Genomic DNA, 22,327 nt, shown 5'->3' on the forward strand with positions numbered 1-22,327 from the left:
AAAATGCCTAAGAGTAAAAGCACATTTCTATATTCCAAAGGCCCAAGTAAAGCCATGCCTAAGAAGGGATTAAGTACTATCAGATGATATTACTACTGGATTAATGGTGTTTTGCATTCACTATATTTATATTAAAAAAAAAAAAGAAGAGGGATCCTTTTTAAGGAGGATATAAGTGATTTCTATAAAAGCTAAAAGAAAACTCATTTAAAAATAGAAAGATGATGGCTATAGTATTCTCTTTATTTATAAATCCTTAATTGAAGTATTTTTGTTTTAGTGTTTTGAAAGAGGCCTTAAACTTTAAGTAAATTGTCTTGGTGATATTAAATCTATGGATACCATAAAAGGGTAAAAATATGTGTGCTGGGATTGGTAGTGGCAGAACGAAAGAGAGGAAAAGGGACAGAGGGAGATAAAGCAAGAGAAGATAGGGAGTGAAGGTGAGAGAGAGGGGAAAGAGAGGAGGAGAGAGAGGGAGAGGGTGAGGGAGGATGGGGTACAGAGGGAGATAGAGCAAGAGAATGTAGAGAGGGAAGGAAGTGGAAGAATAAGAAAAAGGGAGAGGAAAACGGTAAAAGGGAAAGGGAGAGCACAAGGGGGAGGGGAGAGAGTTAAAGAGAAAGAGAGACAGAGAGAGAAGAATCTTGTACTGATATTTTATATTCTAGTGAGTATTTTAAACCATTTTTATTTTAGACAATTGTTTTTGTAATAGATATACTAAGGGTGATCATTTTATTTTATTGCTAGTCATTGCTGACTGAAATATTTTGTCAGATGAAAGTAATTACTATGACTATATTACTTTTCTAACCTGTTCTATCTATTGGATCTGAGATATTCATGGTGTGAAATTTTGTTCCCTTGTTTGAAAAAAAAAGTTAGATGGCTTTCTGCTCTGACCTTAATTATGAAAAGCCCATACAACAAGTGTTGTGATGTCTGTGTTTTCGCCCCATCTATATTCTTTAGATCTACAAAAGGTTACAGGAAAACTCTAACCTTGGTGTAGAAATGTAAAGATGAGAAAATTGAACAGTGTAATAGCAGATATTGGTCTTGAAAACAAGGGAAAACATCTACCCATAGACCCAACTAAACATTTAGGGAATATAATACATTAAAAAAAAATCAATCCTAACATAAACAACTCATACCACAGTCAAAAAAAAAAAATAGAAAATGATATCAACTAATTGCTTGATAGAGGAAAGAATACTTTCCAGGGTCACAGATAGATTGTATCAGCCTATTTATAGCCATGTGTACCCCAGTCCTTTTCTTTAGAAATCAACCTTCCAGACCTAGGACCATTGCATTTCAGGGTTTTAATTTGAATTCATAGTCCAGCAGAGAATGTGGGTGTGGATTATAACATGCCTGTTAAGTTCTTCTTTCACCTACCAAGTTAATCACATGGTAAATCCTGCATGAGCTTCAGGTCCCAAAGTAGGATAGCTGGATGGGGTTGTTACAGTGACCCTAGAAGCATCAATTAGAACAGCAGGGCAAGGGATATGATAGCAGTTTCAAGAAGAAGAGGAAGCAAGAGAGATTTCTTTACTTGGTTTCCTTTATCAAACTATAACCCCCCCATCCCCCCTTCCCCAACTCCCACCCCTTGTGGGTGATTTCTTCTCATGAAAGGCATCCAAATCTCTGTAGGGATTTGGTATTGATCACAGGAGAAGGTAGGAAACAACTCATTTCGGCTGTCAAATCCAGAGAAAAGCCATGCTTGCAATGAAATGTGTCATACGTTTTTGTTCTTTACTTGAACTTTTTGTAGTGATCAAAGGCATTGGGCCAGATTCTTACCCATACTACAAAAAAACAAACAAAAAAATCCCATTGTCACCAAGTTAGATGGCATGTCACTACAGTCTAATAATCATACCTGGAATGTTCATATTTTAGCAAAATAAAATGACAATTTTCCTCCTCCTGGGAAGAAGGTAGGGGATGGGAGAGGAAGAACACAATGTTGGCTTGGGTCAACTTCCTGAAAATACTTGCTTTCACCCAGTGTTGGAATTTTGCCATTGTTGTTGCCAAGAGCTCCAAGATCTGTGTTTGCTGCCAGAAAAAAAAGGAAAAATTTAACCCTAAGCCAGTCGGAAAGAAGCTACTTCAGATCATGAAATCTAGATATATAGCCACCTGGTGAATACTACCCTGTGTCAAAGACAGAGAAATTACAGGGGTAAATAGCCAAATACCTCTCAGGATGTAATGGGGAAACTCTGCATGAGTGTGACTACCCAACAGGAATGAGATGCCATTTCTATTAAATGGATATATTCAGCAAAATGAAGTAATTGTCCTAAGGCCCATATTGTTTGAGGGATCCCAAGATTCCATTGTGCCGTTTTTTTAAAAAGTGCATTAGAAATAATGACTATAACACTGGAAGGAGCTCCTAATGATTTTGCTGTCCTAATGTCCCATTTATCATTTATTCTCTCCATCAGTGATTGTCATAAGACTCCATTTTTATATGAAGCCCTCCAACTTTGTCTGGGCAACTAGGTGACTCTATGGAAGTGCCTTTCATAGGATGCCAACCCTGGAGTCTGGAGAATTTGAGTTCAAATCTGATCTTAGACACTTACTACTTGAGTGACCCTAGGCAAATCACTTAACCCTATATGCCTCAGTCTCATCTACAAAATAAAGCTGGAGAAGGAAACGGTAAACTATTTCAACATCTTTGCCAAAGAAACCCCAAATGGGGTCACAAGGAGTCAGATAAGACAAAAAAATTTTTTTTGCCTGGATTGGGTTCATTTATTACTCACTATCTCACAATAGTTTTAATCAGAAGGAATTAAGAGACTATTTCACTGTATATAAAACAACCTTCATTCAAATCCAATCAGTATGAGATTCCAGTAAGTCTCCAGTATGCATATAGGCATATAGAGGCCTGCATGCTTCTATTACAGTTTATTTAAAAAGAAAAAAAAAAACTCCAGAAGGAAGATAAGTGAGTCTCTGATCCCAATCCCACCTGAGATTTTCCTTCAGGCGTTCCAGACCTGCTGGGCTGGCTGTCCTTTCTATCTTTCTCTACCTCTCTCTTTGAATACAGGAGCACCAGATTTTATCCAGATTGTCCTTTCCTAGATGAAGACCGGAAATCATATCTTTCCTTTCACTCAAGATAGAGGCTGGTTATTTCTAAAAAAAGGAAAAAAAAAAGAGTCTTTTAGGGGAAATAAACTAAATTTACAAAATACAGCATCACAAAGTATTGATATAATAGACAAAGGTTAACGAAGATAATAAAATTCATTAGCACTTACATAGCACTTTACAAATATTTTATTTTATCCTCATATTATTATTCCAACTTTAACTGAGGCAGACAAAGGTGAAGAGAGACTTGCTCAGAGTCAGATAGCTAGTGTCTAAGATTGGGTTGGAACTCAGGTCTTCCTGACTCCAGCTCCAGCTTCTAACAAATAGTATTCAAAAATAACTCTAAACTTTCCATATTTGCCTGGCACAACTTCCTGGTCAAACTAAGCCCATTCTCATCTAAATAGTCTCCAGACCTCTCAGGCTATTGGGTTTGATGTATTCTTGGGGAGCACAATACAGCACTCAGTCTAGGATCGGTGTCATAGTAACCAGATTGCAAGACGTAAAAGAGAACAAGGGTCCAAGGGAGTGGGAGTATAGACAAATTCTTCCAGAAATTTGGAAATAAAGAGGAAGAGAAACATAGCTGGAGGAGGCAGCAAGATCAAGTAAAAGACTTACTTCAGTCCACCTTATTTGATTGTTAAGATATCTGGGATATATTTTTCTATACCTCAATCAACTAAAATATACTATTAGGACAATTTCTGAATTGTCCTTGAAATTATAAAATGCATTAGAAAAATCTTCAGCAAAATGATAACAGTTCATCAGCAGTTCTTCAGTACTCATTGGATCAGTGATCTAAAGATGGAAGGAATACACAGGGTCATCTGGTCTGGCCCTCTAATTTTGCATTAGGGGAAACTGAGGTCTAGAGAAGATTAGGAAATTAGTCAAGGCCACCTGAGTAGGAAAGGGCAGAGGGAGGATTTGAAGCCTGGACCTCTGATTTCAAATCCTGCACTCTGCACTAGATCGCAAAGTCTCCCAAATAAAAATCCCACAGCATCCAGGATTCCCAAGCAGCTTCCCAACCAAATACTAAATGGGCCCAAACCTACTTCATTTCCCAGATCAGAGAGGAGGCAGAAGATCATAGTGGAGAGAAGGCTGGTTATAGATTCAGGAAGAGCTGAGTTCAAATATTGCTCAGACACTTAGGAGATATGTGTTTGGTGGTGACTCACTTAACTTATCTATTCTTCTGTACCTTATCTTGAAAATAAGGATTAAAGTAGGTCTCTAAGGTCTCTTTCTCTAATTCTAAGATTCTATATTGTGAAGCCACAATCTCATTCAAAAGCATTATGAACAATACCATAATGTGCATTTTAAGCCAAACCTGGATTTTTCCAGGTATATCAAGAACAAAAACAAAAGGTTGTTATTGTGTTTGTTTTTTTTTAAATGAATAATTATCTGGCATCCGCCCCTGGATTGAACAATGCATAGCATATAGACAAAAAAAAAATAATCATCAAAGATATTAATCTTCTCTCCATATCCTTAGAATAATTTACCTATTGGCACTCTGCTGGAGAAATCCTATCAATGTTATTTGTAGAGGTGAAAAGATAAAATAAGATTTTTTTATAAAGAATAATTAGATAGGATAATATAATAATAAGTGGAATACACAATAAGGATATATACTAAAATATATGCCTTGTGCAATACAGAACTGGTGTTTCTGGAGATTAACAATTATGATCACCAGTCCTCTTCTGTTTCTGTAATACTCCACACAATCTTTTTTAAATTACTTTATTAACCTTTCCTCCTAGCACAGAAGTGCCCGATTATGGATAATATTTCAAAATCATCTGAGGTGTAAGTGTGTTTGATTTGCTCAGTAATTATTTGTCTACTTTATTACATTGGCCAAGCACACAAGCTCCTTGACCAGCTTTATTTCAAGTCCAGTTAAGAACAGGGTCATATCATTTTGTGGATCACTCCCTTTGGGCCCCCACGTACATGAAATTTTCATATTGGAATCGGTATGGTGCACGGTAGCATCGTCCATTTTAAACGTGCAGAAATCATCCTGTGCTCTATCATTAAAGGTTTAAGGCCCTGTGCATAATGGGAAGGCTGTTATTCACATGTAAGGGAAAGGTGTTTATTCGCCGCATGACTGAGACCCAGCCCATTTACATCTGGGCATGCAAATTCCCTTTCCTGAAGTCTAAAGGGTTGTCTCACACAAGCATAGACAATCTTTCTGGTGTGCCTACCACACTGCCTTGCCAATTTGTTCCTTGTGGCTCACACCACATAGAGCATTCTTTCTATTGAGATGGCAGCTTCAGCCCTTTTTGTCATGTATGCAAATCCCTGCTAAGCAAATGGGGATGGTTAGGAAGAGAGTAAGAAGATCAAAAAAGGCTGTCCTTTGCACAAGGGCCTCAAGAAGATCAGCTAAGCCTGAAATCACACTGTGCTAGGTAGGGGGAAAGTTTGCCTGTTCCAACTTTACAACTTGGGGGCAAATGAAACTGATATTTACATGTTTTTCAAGATGAAAATGCAATGAGATGAAACCCAGTACACAGTTTATTCCTGAGGGCCACAGCCAGGATAAAAGCAGAAAGCCCCAGGACTTTGTTTACTGTCCACAATCAACAAATCCTGCAATCTCCATATGGAGCAGGTTTCCAGGGCTCTCTTAGTAATACTGTAGAGTGCTGGTCAGCTCAGTCACCCATAGAATTACAGTGTAGGGTATGGATGCCAGGATTTGAGACCCAAACCGAGCATAAAAAAAACACAAAGTAAAATTCAGTGTCAGCACAAAGTTGACAGCGAATGATTATAACAGCTTCGAAGCTTGAAAAAGAGTGTAAATAACTAGGATCCCCTGCGGGCTCACTCAGCCTGCATACATAACAACTGTGATGGACAGCCACTATGGTAAAATCGGGGAAAAAAGTCACTGCAAAGATGCAAAAATTCCTCCTGCAACCAGTCTTAACTGTCACCTTTCTGACTAAATCAGCTACTTCATACAGGAGGCAAAGCAGTGTGTGTAAGCTGCTCCCTTAGAGGGCCCGTGGGTCCTTTGGCTACAAAACAGAAATTTTAATTACCATTTCCTCTCTGGTTATCAAGGTGTTGCAACCCACTGGTTCCTGAACTTTCCCAGATCACATCTCTCTCTTGTTTTGTCCAAGGATCCTCCTGTCCACTGGAGCACCGCTATTTGGTGGGAACACAACTTTGGCTCATTTGTAATATGTTAAAAAAAGAAAAGTATAGCAAAGGCCAAGCACGAAAATAAGGCTTTTAAAAATCACACTCAACACACCAGTGTACTTTAATGTGAAATTATTTTATTTTCCCTTTCCCCAAGTATGAATATGTAGAAATGCCCACACACAACATGCACCCAAAAATGACTTCCAGGGCCTAGATAATGACAAAGATGTACATATCATGGCAGAGAACATCCCAAATGATCAACAGCTTTGTGATATAAAACCTCAGTCATAGTCCCTTCTTATAATCTTATAAAAGAGGAAATAAGAAGTAGTTGGGATGGTGAATAAACATCTAGCACCTTCTTGGTTTCCTAATTCAATTATAAAACAATTAATCAATTAGCAAATGATCCCTTTTTCTTTTATTATTTATCCCTTGCAGAAATCCCATCTCTAAATGAAATAGCAAGTCAGTTGTATTGAAACTTTGCCCTTCAAACACATTGGTCTTATTTATCTGAACTGAGCAGATGCCTTGCAATGCCAGTCTGTTGTAACTGTACTGTTTGCTATTAGAAGCAGAGTACAATTTAAGCTAAACAGAAGAACATAAATATGACATCCCATAGACATTCATGATGATCAACTGTGTTATATCATAGCTAGACATTACTACTTATCCATATAGGAAAAGAGGGGGAAAATACATGTGACATTGTTAAAAGGAGGGCTACAGCCACACAAGGAAAAGTGAAAACTGGAACTTACAAAGGCTATTTGCTCTGGAGTTTCAAAATGCTATGTAAATCCATTTAATAGATTCATTTTTTGTTTTATCTTTTCTTAACATGTTCAAACTCTCCCCATTACACTATTTCTTACACAATACCCTTAAGATATCTTTCAAAAGAGAATGTAATACATGCTTTTCCACTGAGGGTTTACCTGATCATCCAATGAAGCACCACCAAGGAGAAGAATGAGTGACAGAATTGTAAAATCAGAAACTAATCAATTTTTCCTGGCTTGGATATTGTCCCAAAGAAAGCACTTGCATTTCCTTCCATGGCATACCCCTTGATTAATGAAATCATGAAGATCACAAGCTGTAACTAAGCTAGGTTCCTAAAAGCACATGTGCCCATCCCATCAGTCACTTTAACTGTCAAAGTCAGATTCTACAATCTTGTATTCAATTCATCAATTATGTATGAAGAGCCTACTGTGTGTTCCTGGCTCCCTCTTTTTAATCAGTATGTGAATAAACATAAAGACAAGCATACCCCATACAGTGTCCTCACTAGTCACCATTTCACAATCTCAGTATTGATGCACTATAACTAGATCTAAGGTGACTGATGGCCTATAATATAAATCAGATGTTGGTGATAGGCCCAATATCCTATGTAATGGGACTACATGAAGATTTAAAGAAAAAATAATATGCCTACAAACTTGAATTTCACAAATAGTAGAGAAAGCCCCAATACCCAACTGCTTTTGGGAAAGTCCTTGGGCACATCATAGATTGGTGCCAAATCCTGCCAGAACCTTAAAAATCCAATCCTCATTAAGGAAATAGCTCACTAATACTTTATTTCTTGAAAAACAGATCTAGTATTTTTAAAGATTTTTTTTTTTTAAATTAAAAGTACTATTAAAACTTAGTCAATATGAAAATCAGCTTGCAATCACCAAGCATGAAGTCTTTTCTTTTGGTAAGGAAAAACAAAGACAAACTCCAATAGCTGATGTTCGTTTCATCTTTCTCCCAGAGAATGGCCAAATGCACAGAGAGACACATGCTACTTGTTAGCTGTGTTGGGTGAAGCTGGATTTGTAGGATCACAGAAATAAAAAGCTGAACAGTGGATCTTGGGGATGCTATTTCTTAGCAGAATTAGCATATCCCTGCACATCAGAATATTAAAATTTAACAAGGATTTCAAACTGTCCTTGTATCATTGGCAGAGTCATGTCACCGATTTTTTTTTTATTGGTCCAGCAGGCTAGGTGTAATTGTATCAGTATTTTAGTGTTTGATGCATATGGCCTGTGATACATAGCTTGCATAAATGAAAGCACCAATATTCAATTGCCAATGAAATAATCACACACTCTAGATCTTTATTATATCATGCATTATTTAATTACAATAATCAGAACCCTTTCCAAGGTAACACAAGATTAAAAAGGGTTTGTTTTATTGGATCTATATATTTGATTTAAACTTTACATGTTAGCTTTACATTAAGAATTTATAAAGCATCAATTCAAATGGTGATATTACAAGAGTTTATTCCTTTTGTAATTAGCGCAGTACTCTTAAAGTACTCTGGCTATGAGAGATAATATTTCAGCATTTTAATGAGCTTTTTAAGTATAATTGATATAACAATCATTGAATTACACATTTCTACCTGAAGAATAATGAAGGAAACATTTTAATAAGAAATTTAATCATTATTAGCAAATGATCTACCCAACTGCCATTTGCTGACATTTAAAAGCTTAATAGCAGAAAACGGTTATTTTCCAATGTCTGTGTCAACACCACTAGTGATGACTTCTGGGTAACTCTGATTTTCTGGGTTAACTTTCAGCCTTGCAGCGGTTCATTTGTAAATTTAAGAAAAACTTTCTTTAACCCATAGTTGTCAGTTTCTTCCAGAAACTATGGGGCTTGACACTTAAGAGTGCTAATTTAAATAAATTAGCCCCTTTTCCAGCCTTCAGCAGTTTTCAGCATACAAGAGCCCTTTCCTGTGAGTATTCATGCTTGCATCAGCTTGATTCTGATGAATGCCCTGCAAACTCCCTGATAGCACCTCAGACAGAGAGATCTTAGAATGATGTCAACAAGGGCTACTCAAGGTCCCCTACTGAAAGGGCTTCGGCATCCATCTGTGGACACATGGCTCATAGTTACCTAAGTGCATAGCTTGTCAACTTCTGGGATTGTTTCACCATTGGGTTTGAAGAAACCTCCATGTCTATAGGGGAAAAAAAAGGGAGGGGAGAAGAATCAGAACAGATGGATCTTCACCACCCTCTTAAATACAATGTGAACATTCAAAATAACAACTAATTAATACTATGTAAACAGGATTGGACCAACTATTTTTAGAAGAGAAAATGAGCAAAGAAGCTAAGCATTATGTGTGAGCTAGAAAGAAATATGGAGAAATTGGAATCAGCGTATACAGCTTAGAGAGGCAGATAAGAGATATAAACCCAGCCATAGAATAAGGATATGAGTTTAAGTGCTATTTTCTGAATGCAAATTGACTGTATAACCCTCAGCATGTCACATTACCTCTCACTACTCCAGGAAACCTACTGAAAATTGTAAATTTCAGAATAGCAGTACCAATTTGTTTATCTAAGGGGTATTTTCTTATTGATAATTTCATACATGAATGAAACCACAGGAAATTACACATACATGTATGTATATGTGCATACATGTGCAATACATATAGCACAGATACAGGTGCATGCATATGTATATAATTATGTATACATACACTATGTGTATATGCATTGTATATACATATATACAGGTAATTATGTATACGTATGTATGTATGTATTTTGTTGTTGTTTAGCTGTTTTTCAGTCATATCTGACTCTTCATTACCCCTTTGGTGTTTCCTTGGGAAAGATACTGGAGTGGGTTCCTTCTCTAGCTCATTTTATAGATGAGGAAACTGAGGCAAACAGGGTAAGTGACTTGCCTAGGGTCACACAGCTAGTAAATGTTTGAGACCAGATTTGAACTCAGGAAGATGACTCTTCCTAACTCCAGGCTGGACATATACATATATGTCATTTAATACACTGTCTTAAGGGAGGAGATATGCTGTGGTCACATAGGTTTCACTAACATTGTACTATCAGAGGTAACATCTCTGAAGTGAAAGGTGGAGTCAAAAAGTAATTGATTTGGTCATTTTGCATTTTTCCTTAGAACTCAGGTGTAACGGCGCCATCTGAGCCAAAAGTCTGGGTCATTTATGTTGAATTATCATTTAAAACTGAGGTGGAATTTACTTGCTATCCTGAACTAAGAAGGAATATTATTATAAACTGTGTTGTGTGAATCTCTTACTCATATTATGGCAGTAGTGTGTCCATTGCCTGATGGGAGGACATATAAATTAATGCAAAATGAAATACCGATGACTATGACAATGTAAATAGAAAGAATAACAATAACAAAACTGAACACTGTGGACTTCCAATGCCTCTCTTTTCAGGCTGGAAGTACAGGAGCCACTAATGAGTCAGATTGGATCTGCCTGGAGTCTTTGGTCTGCTCTGTGTCTGACCCGTACTGATTTTCTCCTCCCTAGGTAGTCTGTCCTTCTTGAGAGGCTCATGATAGTGCTATTTTACTTGGTATGAACACCCTCTCCTGATACTCAGAACTCCTACCCAGTGCATACACTAGCCTTAGGCTCCCTAGTAGCAGAGATTATAGACCTGGCACCACTAGCCTGGCCACTGTATTTGTTTTTTGTTTTTGTTTTTCCTCCCTCTCTCCTTTTGATTCTTTATAATATGAGATGGTTCTCTGAGAGAGTGAGAAGGGAAAGAGCTGTAGATATATCAATACCTATATATATATATATATATATATATATATATATATATATATATATATATATATATATATATATATATATATATGAAAATGAATATGATATAAAAACAAAAGATATTAATAAAAATTTGAGTAAAGAACTTCTTTACAGATAATATCTCATATAAGATATAATTATTAAGGTCCCTGGCAAATTTGAATAATACCTATAATATTTGATCACAGAATTAAGGAATCTTGTAATTAGAAGGGACCTCAACCTCAGAGATTATCTGGTCTAGGTGTTCATATGGGCCCATGAATAGTTTTAATGAGGTCTCTCAACTTAGATGTGAAAAAATATATACATTTATTTTCACTACTCTTTGGCTTCCTTGGCAACCCCATGTATTTTACTTCATGCATATAAAATATTATTCTGAGAACGGATCCATAGACTTCACTAGACAGTCACTAATGAGGTCTATGGTGCAAAAAAGTTAAGAATCCTGGTATAGTCCAACTAACATGTGAACAAAAATTATATAAACACAGAATCCTGCATAAAAATTGCCATTTGGATTTTGCTTTAAGACTTGAAGTGAGGAGGAACTTTTAAGTCTCCTAAACTGTACCATTATACTTCTGAATAGCTCTGATTTTTAGGAAGTTTTTCTTTTTATCAAGTCTCAATCTGCCTCTTTGAAAATTCCACCCATTGCTCCTGGTTCTTCCCTCTGAGTCTAAGTAGAAAAACTCTTTTACCACATAGTCTTTCAAATATTTGAAAAGTCATGCTACCACTCCCTCCTCCCCAATATACCTCCAACATACACACACATATGCACATATGTTCACCCACAAATGTGCATGTATATATGCATACACACCCTTTTCCACAGACTAAACATATCCAATTTGTTCAATATATTCTTACATGGTATAACTTCTAGACTTTTCACCATCATGACCACAGGTCCTCTAGATGTCCTCCATTTTTTTAAAAAAATGTTTATAAAGCATCCCATATGCATTAAACTAGATATTATATGTTATAAAGAAAAAACAAGAATCCCTGCAGTCAAGAAACTTAATTAATACTGATCTTTCTAACAAGTGACATGCAGAACCAAACACAGTACTTCCTATGTGGTTTGTCCAGGGCAAAGTACAGTCAGAATATTACTTCTCTGTTCCTGGATATGTTTGTTCTCCTAATGCTGCCTAAGATCACACTGGTTTTTAGACCCCCCTTATCATATGTGACATATTGAACTTGCAGCCAGTCTAACAAGGTCTCTAGACTTTTATTTCATACACATTGACCATTCTTCTCCTACATTGTACTTGGGTTCAAAAAAACAAAAACAAACAAACAAAAAATAATTTCACAGGTATAAGACTTGACATTTATCTTTCTTTTTTTAGATTTGGCCAAGTGTTCTTAGGTCCTGATTCCATTACCCAGTACTTTAACTATTCTTCTCAGCTTTGTGTTGTAGGGAAATTTAGTAAGCCTGTTTATGCCTCTGTCTAAGCTATTGATACATAAGAATGTGTAGAATAGACCCTTTGGACACTTGACTGAAGACCTCCTTCAAGGTGAATGCAGACAATTAATGACTCCTCTTTGGATATGACCATTTAACCAGTTCCCAGTTTACCAATAACTGCATTATTATTTAATCCACATCCGCATGTCTTGTCTGAAAGAACAGTCTGAGAAACTATGTCAAATGCTGTGATAAGATCTAGGTCAAAAGTATCTCCAAAATTCCTTGGATTTCCCAATCTAGTATTCAGGTCAAAAAGGAGGGGAAGGGCATGACCCATTCTTGATGAAGCAATTCAAAATATTTATTGATCACCACATGCTAAAGCAATTGGAAACTTTCAAATGATAATTTCCATCTTTGTATCTCAAGCACTAGCATGGTGCATGGACCTAGTTGACACTTTAACTGTTGTATGATTAATGCCACTAGTTGGCTAACTGGTTGTCAGATTAAAGCCAGTACTTCAGTTCTCCTGTGTATAGAACACAAAGTAAGAGAAAGATTGAGTGAATGATTGGTTGAGAGAGTGAGAAGACCAGACAGGAAAAGTAGCTTTATTCAGAGCATTTCAAGAACCATAAGGACATTTTTGCTCATCAATTTTTTTTTAAAAGAGAATGATGTAAGCAATAAAAGAAGATATTAAAATATCAGAATTATTCTGATCAGATTATAAGAATAATCAGATTATAAGTATCAGAATAAAGGAGATTCTAGGAAGTCAACAAACATTTCTTAAATGTGCCAGGCACTGTGCTGAGAAATAAATTAGAAAGTTTCTCTGCCTTCAAGGCAATTACTTTCTAGTGGGAGAAGACAACATATAAAAAGAAGTTGAAGAAGGAGTCAGGGCATGGTAGAGAAGGAATCCCGAGAGTCAGTAGTAGTTGGAGAAAAATGAAGGAATGGGTATGGCTAGCTTGAGTACTTCCTTAAAATGTAGGTTCTGGAAGGAACGAAAAATATATAGTTATAAATATTCAATCATTTTTCTTCACCCTATAACCTCTGTTATACCAAGCATACTGGTGTACTGAAGACTAATTCCTTAAGTCAGAAAAAAAAGTAAATTCTTTTTTTCCCAGTATAATATAATTGGATTCATTTAAAGGATGGGAGCACAAAATGAAAACCATTAAGGTTAATAGGTCTTCCCTAGTTCCTGGGTCACCTTTGTCTACAGTTGTGGTCAATGGATAGTTTTCTGGGGGCAAAAACAATCAAAATCACCAGCAAGGGAAAGCTTGCTATTAAAAAAAGGAAGAAAATTCACACCAAATTTCAAAAAAACACAATAAGATTTGTGGTTTTTTGTATTTCTATCATTCAAATTAAGCTTCTTGGGGTGGGAGCACTGCGAATTTTGAGAAATCTTGTATGAAATTCTGAATAAATGTGATTGCAAATAAAGAATATATTTCATCCCAGGAAAGTATTTTGATCATACATAGCTTGAAAGGAGACAATGAGGTCTTACAAGTAATTTATCTGTGGAGAAAATATATATGTGTATCCACAGCAATCTAAATACACTTTACCCTTTCTTCCCATATGCCTGCCTTTGGTTATAATGTTCCCCTCATTTACAAAGTCCTCCTCCTTCTGCTCATTTAGTCTACCCTGTTGCATCAGCCTTAAATGATTTCTTTCTAATCAAATACTGGAGGAAAAGGAAGGAAGAAAGGGAGGAGGGAGAGGGAAGATGGTTCAATAAGCCTTTACAAAATGCCAAATCATGTGGTAAAAAGCAGGGCTACAAATACAAAAGCAAAGATAATCCTTGGAGGAGTTTATCTTCCATGGAGGCAATGGTATACTCCATGTATAAGGTACATCTACAGGGGTGGTGTTGGTGGTAGTGGTGGTGTGTGTGTTTGTGTGTTGTGTGGTGTGATCTATTGACAATATCCATATTGATTGAATTCTGGTTCAGAATATACGTGTATGGGGGGGGGGGGGTTGGTTGGGGTGGATGGGCCACAGAAATAGCCAAGGTACAAAGTGAACCATGGCTAAGTTCCCCTCAATATAGTGAACTATATGAGTCACTTGGCAATCAGGATGGTACAAGGAGTCTAGGAAAGAATTCCAAAGCTGAGAGGGCTAATTCCTACTAGGCATGGTCTCTGGAAGTACAGTAGGATGGCCAGGAAGCTGTCTTAGGCATAAAGTGATGCATTGCTGTTATACATTGTGATCTCTGTGAAGTACTTACCAAGATGGGCAGCATGATCACTTAGAGACTTACAGACTATTAGATCCAGAAAGAATTTCAAATTAGGGACTTGGAGAAGATAATTTTCTCTGAGATGAGGAAAATACATCCCAAAGAAGTAAAATAACTAAAATAATTGCTCTATGGTTTATTTTCCTTACTATAAATGATCTGAATTCGAACCCCAGCCCTATTTCTTACTACCTTGGATAAGTCATACAATCTCTTTGGGACTTATATTCCTCATCTGCAAAATGAGGACGAGATGACCTCTAAAGTCCCTTCCAGGGCTAATGTAATGCAAGCTCAAACAGCCACACAAATAATGTCTGCTGGTGTTATATTTTCATATACATGTGCCTTCTTCCCTCAACTAGACTGTGAAGTCCTAGAGGCGAGAGACTGTCTTTCTGCACAGTTAGCATTTGCAGAGAGCAAATATTCAGTACCTATAGATGCTGAATGATTGATAGCCATCAGACCTCCTATCATCAATGGGCCCTTGAAAGGAACAACTCAAGCCTCAGCATTAATGAGCTCCCTGCAGGATGTCAGCACCCCCAAAATAATTCTCTATAGCCTGCTCTGTGATGGGAAACATCCCACTCAATGAGAGAAATATGGTCTACAGGGGAATTACAGGGCAGGGAGCTACAGTTTTTCATAATTGGTGTTGGTGGTGACAATATGCTTGACCTAGCCAGCTAAGGTACAGGGTGCACGCTTGGCAATGCTGAGAATGTCAGAAAGATGTTCTAAAGAAAGCATTTATCCACAAAACAAGTCTTAACCCTATCCCAAATGTGCTTTTAGGCCTTGAGGACAGACTGCTCATTTTGAGAGAAACTAAGTTTCCCACCTTCCCAATCTCACACAGAAAACCTTCATTCATTCCAACTTTTTCCAGAACAATATACGTTGTTGTAGTTGTTTAATTTAACTAAAGTGAATGTGACGAAGTAAGAGACTAAGAGTTTGCGTAACAAGCAGACTTTGTTCCAATTTTGATTTTGCTCAGAAATAACTCTTGTAAAAATTTAAAAAAAGACATTATTTTTCCTTTGATTGCAAATATTGGCGGGCATTTTGTGAGCTTCTGAATTTTTTTCTTTTGGAAATACCAACCCTGGTCACCTGACCCACTCCAACCTCTTGGTTTTGTATTGGGAGAAGTCTATGCTAACACTCTTTGCTGATGCCTCGTTGTGACTTGGAGATGTCTAAGACTTTTCAAATGTGGAAAGTCTGACCAAACTGGAAGACTGAGAAATAGGCTCTCTGTCTTCAGAAAGGCAGCCTAATTGAGCTCAAAGGCATTAGGGCATCAAGCCAGATGTTTGGCCCCCAGGTAACATTTTTTTTAGACTAAGTCTATAGGTTTTGTGATGTGTACTTGGGGAGATTGTATCCTCAACTATGAAAGTCCAGATCTGTTAAGTACTAAAGGCTTGAGAAAGTAGAATATGCCAGTAAGTCATTCTTCAGATTCCTCCTCTATGCTGGTCTCACTGTTCCAGTGCTATCTGAAATTAATTTGTTGTTTCTGGACATACTCTTCTATTTGCAAGCTGTCTCCCCAAATGACATAAGCTCCTTGGGAGTATGGATAGTTTCATTCATTGAATCTGCATGCCCAGAGCCTAGCGCAGTATAGGTGTTTGATAAGCACTTGTTGCTCGATTAACCTTTTCTCATGTCAGGAAAACAGCAACCAGAGTGTGAGATGCAGATGCATGTGGTCCTTCTCGATATTGCCCTTCAGTTCCACAGGCAAAAGGCAAATTTTGAGCTCAAAGAACACTTTTTTCTTCCTTTACTCTTTCAAGCCTGACTCACATACCATTGGTAATGGATCATAGACTTTCTAAACATGATAGGACAAAGAGGAGTCTTCAAATTTCTAAGAGATAGTGTGGTAGAGGGATCAGACTTTTACTGTCTGGTTGCAGAAGGCAAATAAATGCCAATGAGTACAACTTAAGTCCAATAGAATGGACCTAACTTATCCTACAAGTTCCACGACAACAAATCCCTTGTCAGTTTGTAAATTGGGCAGACTATACATAAGGAAATTATCTAAGCAATTAACAAAGACTTTCACTGCATCCAATATACACCCCATGTTATTATATTATTCAACTGTTTGACTTCCTCAAAAAGGTGGTTTTGAATAAAGGTACAGAAAGCATGTTGATTGAATTTAGAGATGATACAAGCCTGGGGAAAAGGTATCACAGATATGATCAAATACAAATGAGTTTCAGGTAACAGTGGACCAGTGAACCCTAAACTACTGAGGACCAGCTAAGGGAATCTTGATAATGACTTCTTAATCAAGGCCCATTGACACACTGGAGAGTAGAATTGGTATGAAAAAAAGACAGCAGTCTAGAATTTTGGGCCACATTTATCTAGAAATTTAACAGGGCCAAATGTAAAGTCTTGCACATGGGCTAAAAAAAAAAAAAATCAATTTCACAAGTATAAGATGGGGAGGGTATGATTAGATAGTAATTTCCCTGAAAAAAGGACCTGAGTGTTTTAGTGGATTAAAAGCTCAGTATGACTAAACAATGTGACATGATAGGCAAGAAACCTAACCCAGTCTCAGTCTACATTAAGAGAAATATTGCCTTCATGACTAGGGACGTGACACTCTTGCTGTACTCTGGTCTTACCATATCTACAGTATTGTGTTCCATTCTGGGCATTATATTTTTTGAAGGAATAAGTATCAGAAAGAGAGGAATATGGATAGTAAATTCTCAAATTCATTCAATAGGATGATCACTTAAAAGAACTACAGTTATTTTGGCCTTTGGGTATAAGTAGATATAGGGGAAAATGTCTTAAAGTATTTTAGTCTCTCATTCAGGAAAAAAGGAATTGTCTGATTCTACTAGGCAAAAATGGAAGAAAGAAAGATGTTCTGAGGTCCCTTCTAGCTCAAGATCCCTGACCATAGCAGTTAGGCAGATTCTAAGCTAAGTTACTACCAAAAGTCTAAAAAGCTTTCAGGCATTTAGTGTTCCCTCTTCATTCAACTCATTACAATCACTTTACCAAAATTGTTCTCTCAGAGGTAACCAACGATTTTCTATTGATCCTTGGTCAAATCCAGAGGCACTTTGAAAAGCTCCTCATCCTCTCCTAGATTTTGCTGCATTATTTAACAGTACTGACAACTCCCTGTATCTGGATTTTTTCCTATAGCCTTGGTTTCTGTAGTACCACACACGATTCATTCTCATGGTTCCCATCTTCTAGCCAGTCCATATCTTCTTCCTACTCCTGCTACCATAAGGTAGGTATTTTTAAATTTTCCCTTCTCATCTTGTTACTTGTCTCTCTATATTCATCAGTGAATTAGAATGAAGCAAATCTTTAATTGAATTAATCTCATCCTCTTGCCATCTGTAGACTATGATGGGATTAAGTGGTAAAAATCAGGAACTACTATGTACACATTGGGAAGTCTACACAGTAGCAAATTGTACACGAGTATGCCCAGTGTGGCAATTATTTGATTCTTGTGTCAAGAGTAAGTGTTAGCAAAAGACTGGATATATAAGCTGAAAGAGAAAGGAGCCAAAAATTATAAGAAAGTTTCAAGCATGGTGCATGTTGTTACCATGAAGAAATGGGGAAGTCAGGAGGAGGTGGTGGAATTAAGAGAACGATAATAAATCCTGATTTGGACACAATGAGTTGAAGATGCAGATAGGACATCCAGTAGGTGGTTTGAAAGAACCCTAGACTTGAAATCAGAAAGCAGGAATTTGATAATACTTCTATGGTTTATTTGCTTTATAACTGGAGGAAGTTACTCTCTGACCATCGGTTTCCTCACCTATAAATTGGGGCTTTAAAACAAAAGTAATTGTTCTATTTTTCCTATCTACCTCACAGGAAAATACTTTGAAATTGCAACAGCAAATGCTATATAAATACGAATTATTATCGAAATATTTGTTCTTACGGTTTCAAGACAGTAATCACTTAAATGCCTATTGAATTTGATTTAATTAAATGACATTAAATCTTTAGTTTCAGGACCAACAACCTCTTTTCTGACCCAAATTTTAACTGCTTACTGGCTTTCACACCATCGTCTTATGGAGCCAAATTTAACATAAATTACTCCAAGTTGAAAATTGAGGTCTACTTTGCTCAAGCAAGCAAGCAAGCATATATTCAGGATATTCTGTAATCATTTTGTAACCACTGTGATCCCAAAATATCCTAATAACTAATTTAATCCTTTCTTTCCCCCATTTCCCCTCAGCCCTCTTGGGATATTGACTGTATAAAGAGTCAATGTCAAACATCTTGTTGGAATCCTGTTTCTAAGGCTAAGCTATAGATATTCCACCTGCCATTTCTGAATGAACCTTCTCAGTTTACTTGTCAATCCCAGAGTCTTTATTTTAGCTACACCAACCTCAAATTCACAATGTTCAAAACAGAAATTTAGATGTTTTCTCCTCCAAAAACCTCTTCTCTCCCTTTTGGATTCCCTGTTTTTATTAAAGGAACCAGCATTTTTCCAGTTCCGTATGCATGAAGCCTTAGTCATCTCTTAACTGGTGCCTTTCCCTTACCTCCCATAACAAATCAGGTGCCAAGGCTTACATAGACACAGCAATTAAAAATTACCATATATTACATTGGCCCAGTGTAATCTGTGATGAAGGCATTGGGAGATGCTACAAAATTATATAGTTTGGGTTAACCTTTGGTGCCAACCTCAATGGTTAGCAAAATCCCTTAACTTAAATAATCCTAACTTCCCTTATTAATACTGGACTCTATCATCTATGAATCACATATATGTGTCTATATGTATGTATGTGTACAAATATATGTATATACATACACACATATACATATAAACACATAAATATATGTGTATGTATATTTATATACACATATTTTTAATGCTATTAAATCATTTCAGTCATGTCCAACTCTATGCCACCCCATTTGAGGTTTTCTTAGCAAAGATACATGAGTGGTTTGCAATTTCCTTCTCCAGTTCATTTTACATTTGAGGAAAATGAGGCAAACCGGATTAAGTGGCTTGCCAAAGTTCACGCAGCTAATGTCTAACTAAGATCACATTTGAACTCAGGTCTTCCTAACTCCAGGTCCAGCGATCTATGCATTATGCCACTAAATTGTACTTATCTATTAAATTATACTAATTATATATATGTAAAATATTTATTATAATTATATATTCATTTAAACTGTCTTATATTTATGTACATTTTTTCTTCAGTAACTTGAATAGTACCACTAAACCAAGGATCCAGTTCCCAGTTACATGTAGATGATTCCCTGATGTGTACATCTAGACCTAGTCTCTTTTCTGCACTTTAGTCTCACATCACCCACTACTTTCTCTATTTGAATTATATATCTCAAACTGCAGGCATACTAAACTCAACATGTCCAAAACAGAACTCATTATCATTCCCCGCAAACCCACTCCTCTTCTGAACTTTCCTTTAGAGCTAAAGTCACTACCCTTCTTCCAATCTCCCAGGTTTCCACCCTTGGTATCATTTCTTAAACATTTCTCCCTCATTAGACATATTCAGTCAGTTACCAAATCTTGTTTCTTTCTCCACAAGATATCTCTCCTATGCCCCCTCCTCTCTCTTCATATAGCCACCTCATTCCTAGATTACTTAAATAACCTGCTCTTTGGTCACCCTACCTCATACCCTTCCCCTCTCCAATCTACTCTCCATGTAGCTGCCAAAGTGATTTTTCTAAAGGTCTGGTCTGATCATCTTCCCCCCCCACCATAAACTCTAGTACTGCCATATTCCATCTAGAATCAAATATGAACCCTACTGTTTGACATTTAAACTTCTTTACAAACAAGTCCCTTCTTATCTTTCTGGTTTCCTCATATATTACTCTTCTCTGCACGTCCTATAATATAGATATACTGGCCTTCCTGGTCCCAAGTATTTGCTCTGACTATTTTCTTTACCTACAAGTTATTCCCACCTCACCTCCCACCTCTTGGAATCACCGATTCCCCTTAATATTCAACACAAGCACCATTTTCTATGGGACATCTTTTGTGATCCCACAGTTGCTAGCACATTCCTTTCCAAAATGATTTTGGATTCATTATCTATAGCTATCCTTTAAACATTGAGACTTTCCCTATCACAGTTTCAATATATTGAAGGTTGGCAAAATTAAATGGGAATTTGGGGGGAGTTTTGTGGAAGTTGAAGATGATACACGAAGGCCAGCAGACAATATAGAAAAAGTTTAGAAACTCAGAAATATATAAAATATGTAGATAGTGTCATATGCTATTCACATATTTTATTTTTAATACCATAATAATTCAGACTTCTTTTCTGGTACAAAAGGAGGGCCAAAAAAATTTTACATGGATTTTCAAGATGACAAGGTGCCATCCCCTTAATGCCCATGATGTGGAAGGGATAAATTACATACTTATACATGTACATACATTGATCACTTCCTTCACTTTTCCAGTTCTCCTTTCTCTACTGAGGCAATTTTCTCCCTTCCACCCCACTGGAAAATTCAGCTCTGTCCCCTGGAACCACTCCTGTCCTTCAGGGCCCAGATTTGACCTTATTTTGCTTGGTTCCAGGGCTTTGCAGCACTCCCTAGATGTCTCCCTGTGCCACTGATGGAATACAGCCCTTCCCTCTTTCAAGGTCCTCTTTATATGTTACAAGAAATAAAATTGAATTAGAATATAATTAGAATATAAGCTCCTTGAGGGTATATATGTCTAGCATATTTTTTTATCTCTATTCCTTGGTTTTTGTTTTTAGAACAAAAGTAAGCATTTGATGAGGGGCAGGTAGACAGCACAAGTGGATAGAGAAGCCTGAAGTCACAAATACCTGAATTCAAATCCAACCTCAGACACTCAGTAGCTGTGTGACCCTGAACAAGTCACTTTACCCTGTATACCTCAGTTTCTTCATCTGTAAAATGAACTAGAGAAGGAAATGGCAAATCACTCTGGTATATTTTCCAAGAACATCCTAAATAGGGTGATGAAGAGCCAGACATGGCTAAAATTACTGAGTAACAACAAAAGCATTTAATAAATATTCTGTTTATCTACCTATCATTTATCTGTTCCCCTATTTAAACTCCTTGTCTATATGCCCTTGTGCAAGTTGTATTTCTTGTTAGAATATAAACTTCTTTAAGGAAGGGGCCATTTTGCTTTTGTTTTGGTATCCCTCCCACTTAGCATAGAGCCTGACAGATAGCAAGTGCTTAGGAAATGCTGATTGATTGATTTTTCAACCTGTACCACTTATTAGGGGCAGCAAGTATGATTAATTATTAATTTATTACATTATTAACTAAATTAATAATAAGTATATTATTGTATTTATATATTATCTTATATTGCTAATTAATATTAATTGTTAATTTCAACCTAATCACAATATGAAGAAATGGGTTCACTTAATTTTGCAAGTTATATGGCACTAACGTAGTCACCTTCCATGAAAACCTCTATTTCTCCAGAATGTCAGTTATTAACCTGAACTCAGAAACAGATCAGAAAGAGCAAAGGAAACCAGGGCTTCAAGGTCCA

General features: G+C 36.8%; 1 long non-coding RNA gene across 1 annotated transcript in view; it reads right to left on the reverse strand.

Annotated features, from left to right (window-relative positions):
• Window positions 1–1,723: 1,723 nt before the first annotated feature.
• Window positions 1,724–22,327, reverse strand: part of LOC140528087 (uncharacterized) — a 150,861-nt gene continuing 130,257 nt past the window's right edge. The window contains exons 3-5 of the long non-coding RNA XR_011975074.1: window positions 9,280–9,343; window positions 3,014–3,183; window positions 1,724–2,079 (exon numbers count right to left, since the gene is read on the reverse strand). This is a non-coding gene — a long non-coding RNA (uncharacterized lncRNA). The remainder of the gene's footprint in view (window positions 2,080–3,013; window positions 3,184–9,279; window positions 9,344–22,327) is intronic.

This window comes from Notamacropus eugenii, chromosome 1 (assembly GCF_028372415.1).
Source record: "Notamacropus eugenii isolate mMacEug1 chromosome 1, mMacEug1.pri_v2, whole genome shotgun sequence".
NCBI lineage: Eukaryota > Metazoa > Chordata > Mammalia > Diprotodontia > Macropodidae > Notamacropus > Notamacropus eugenii.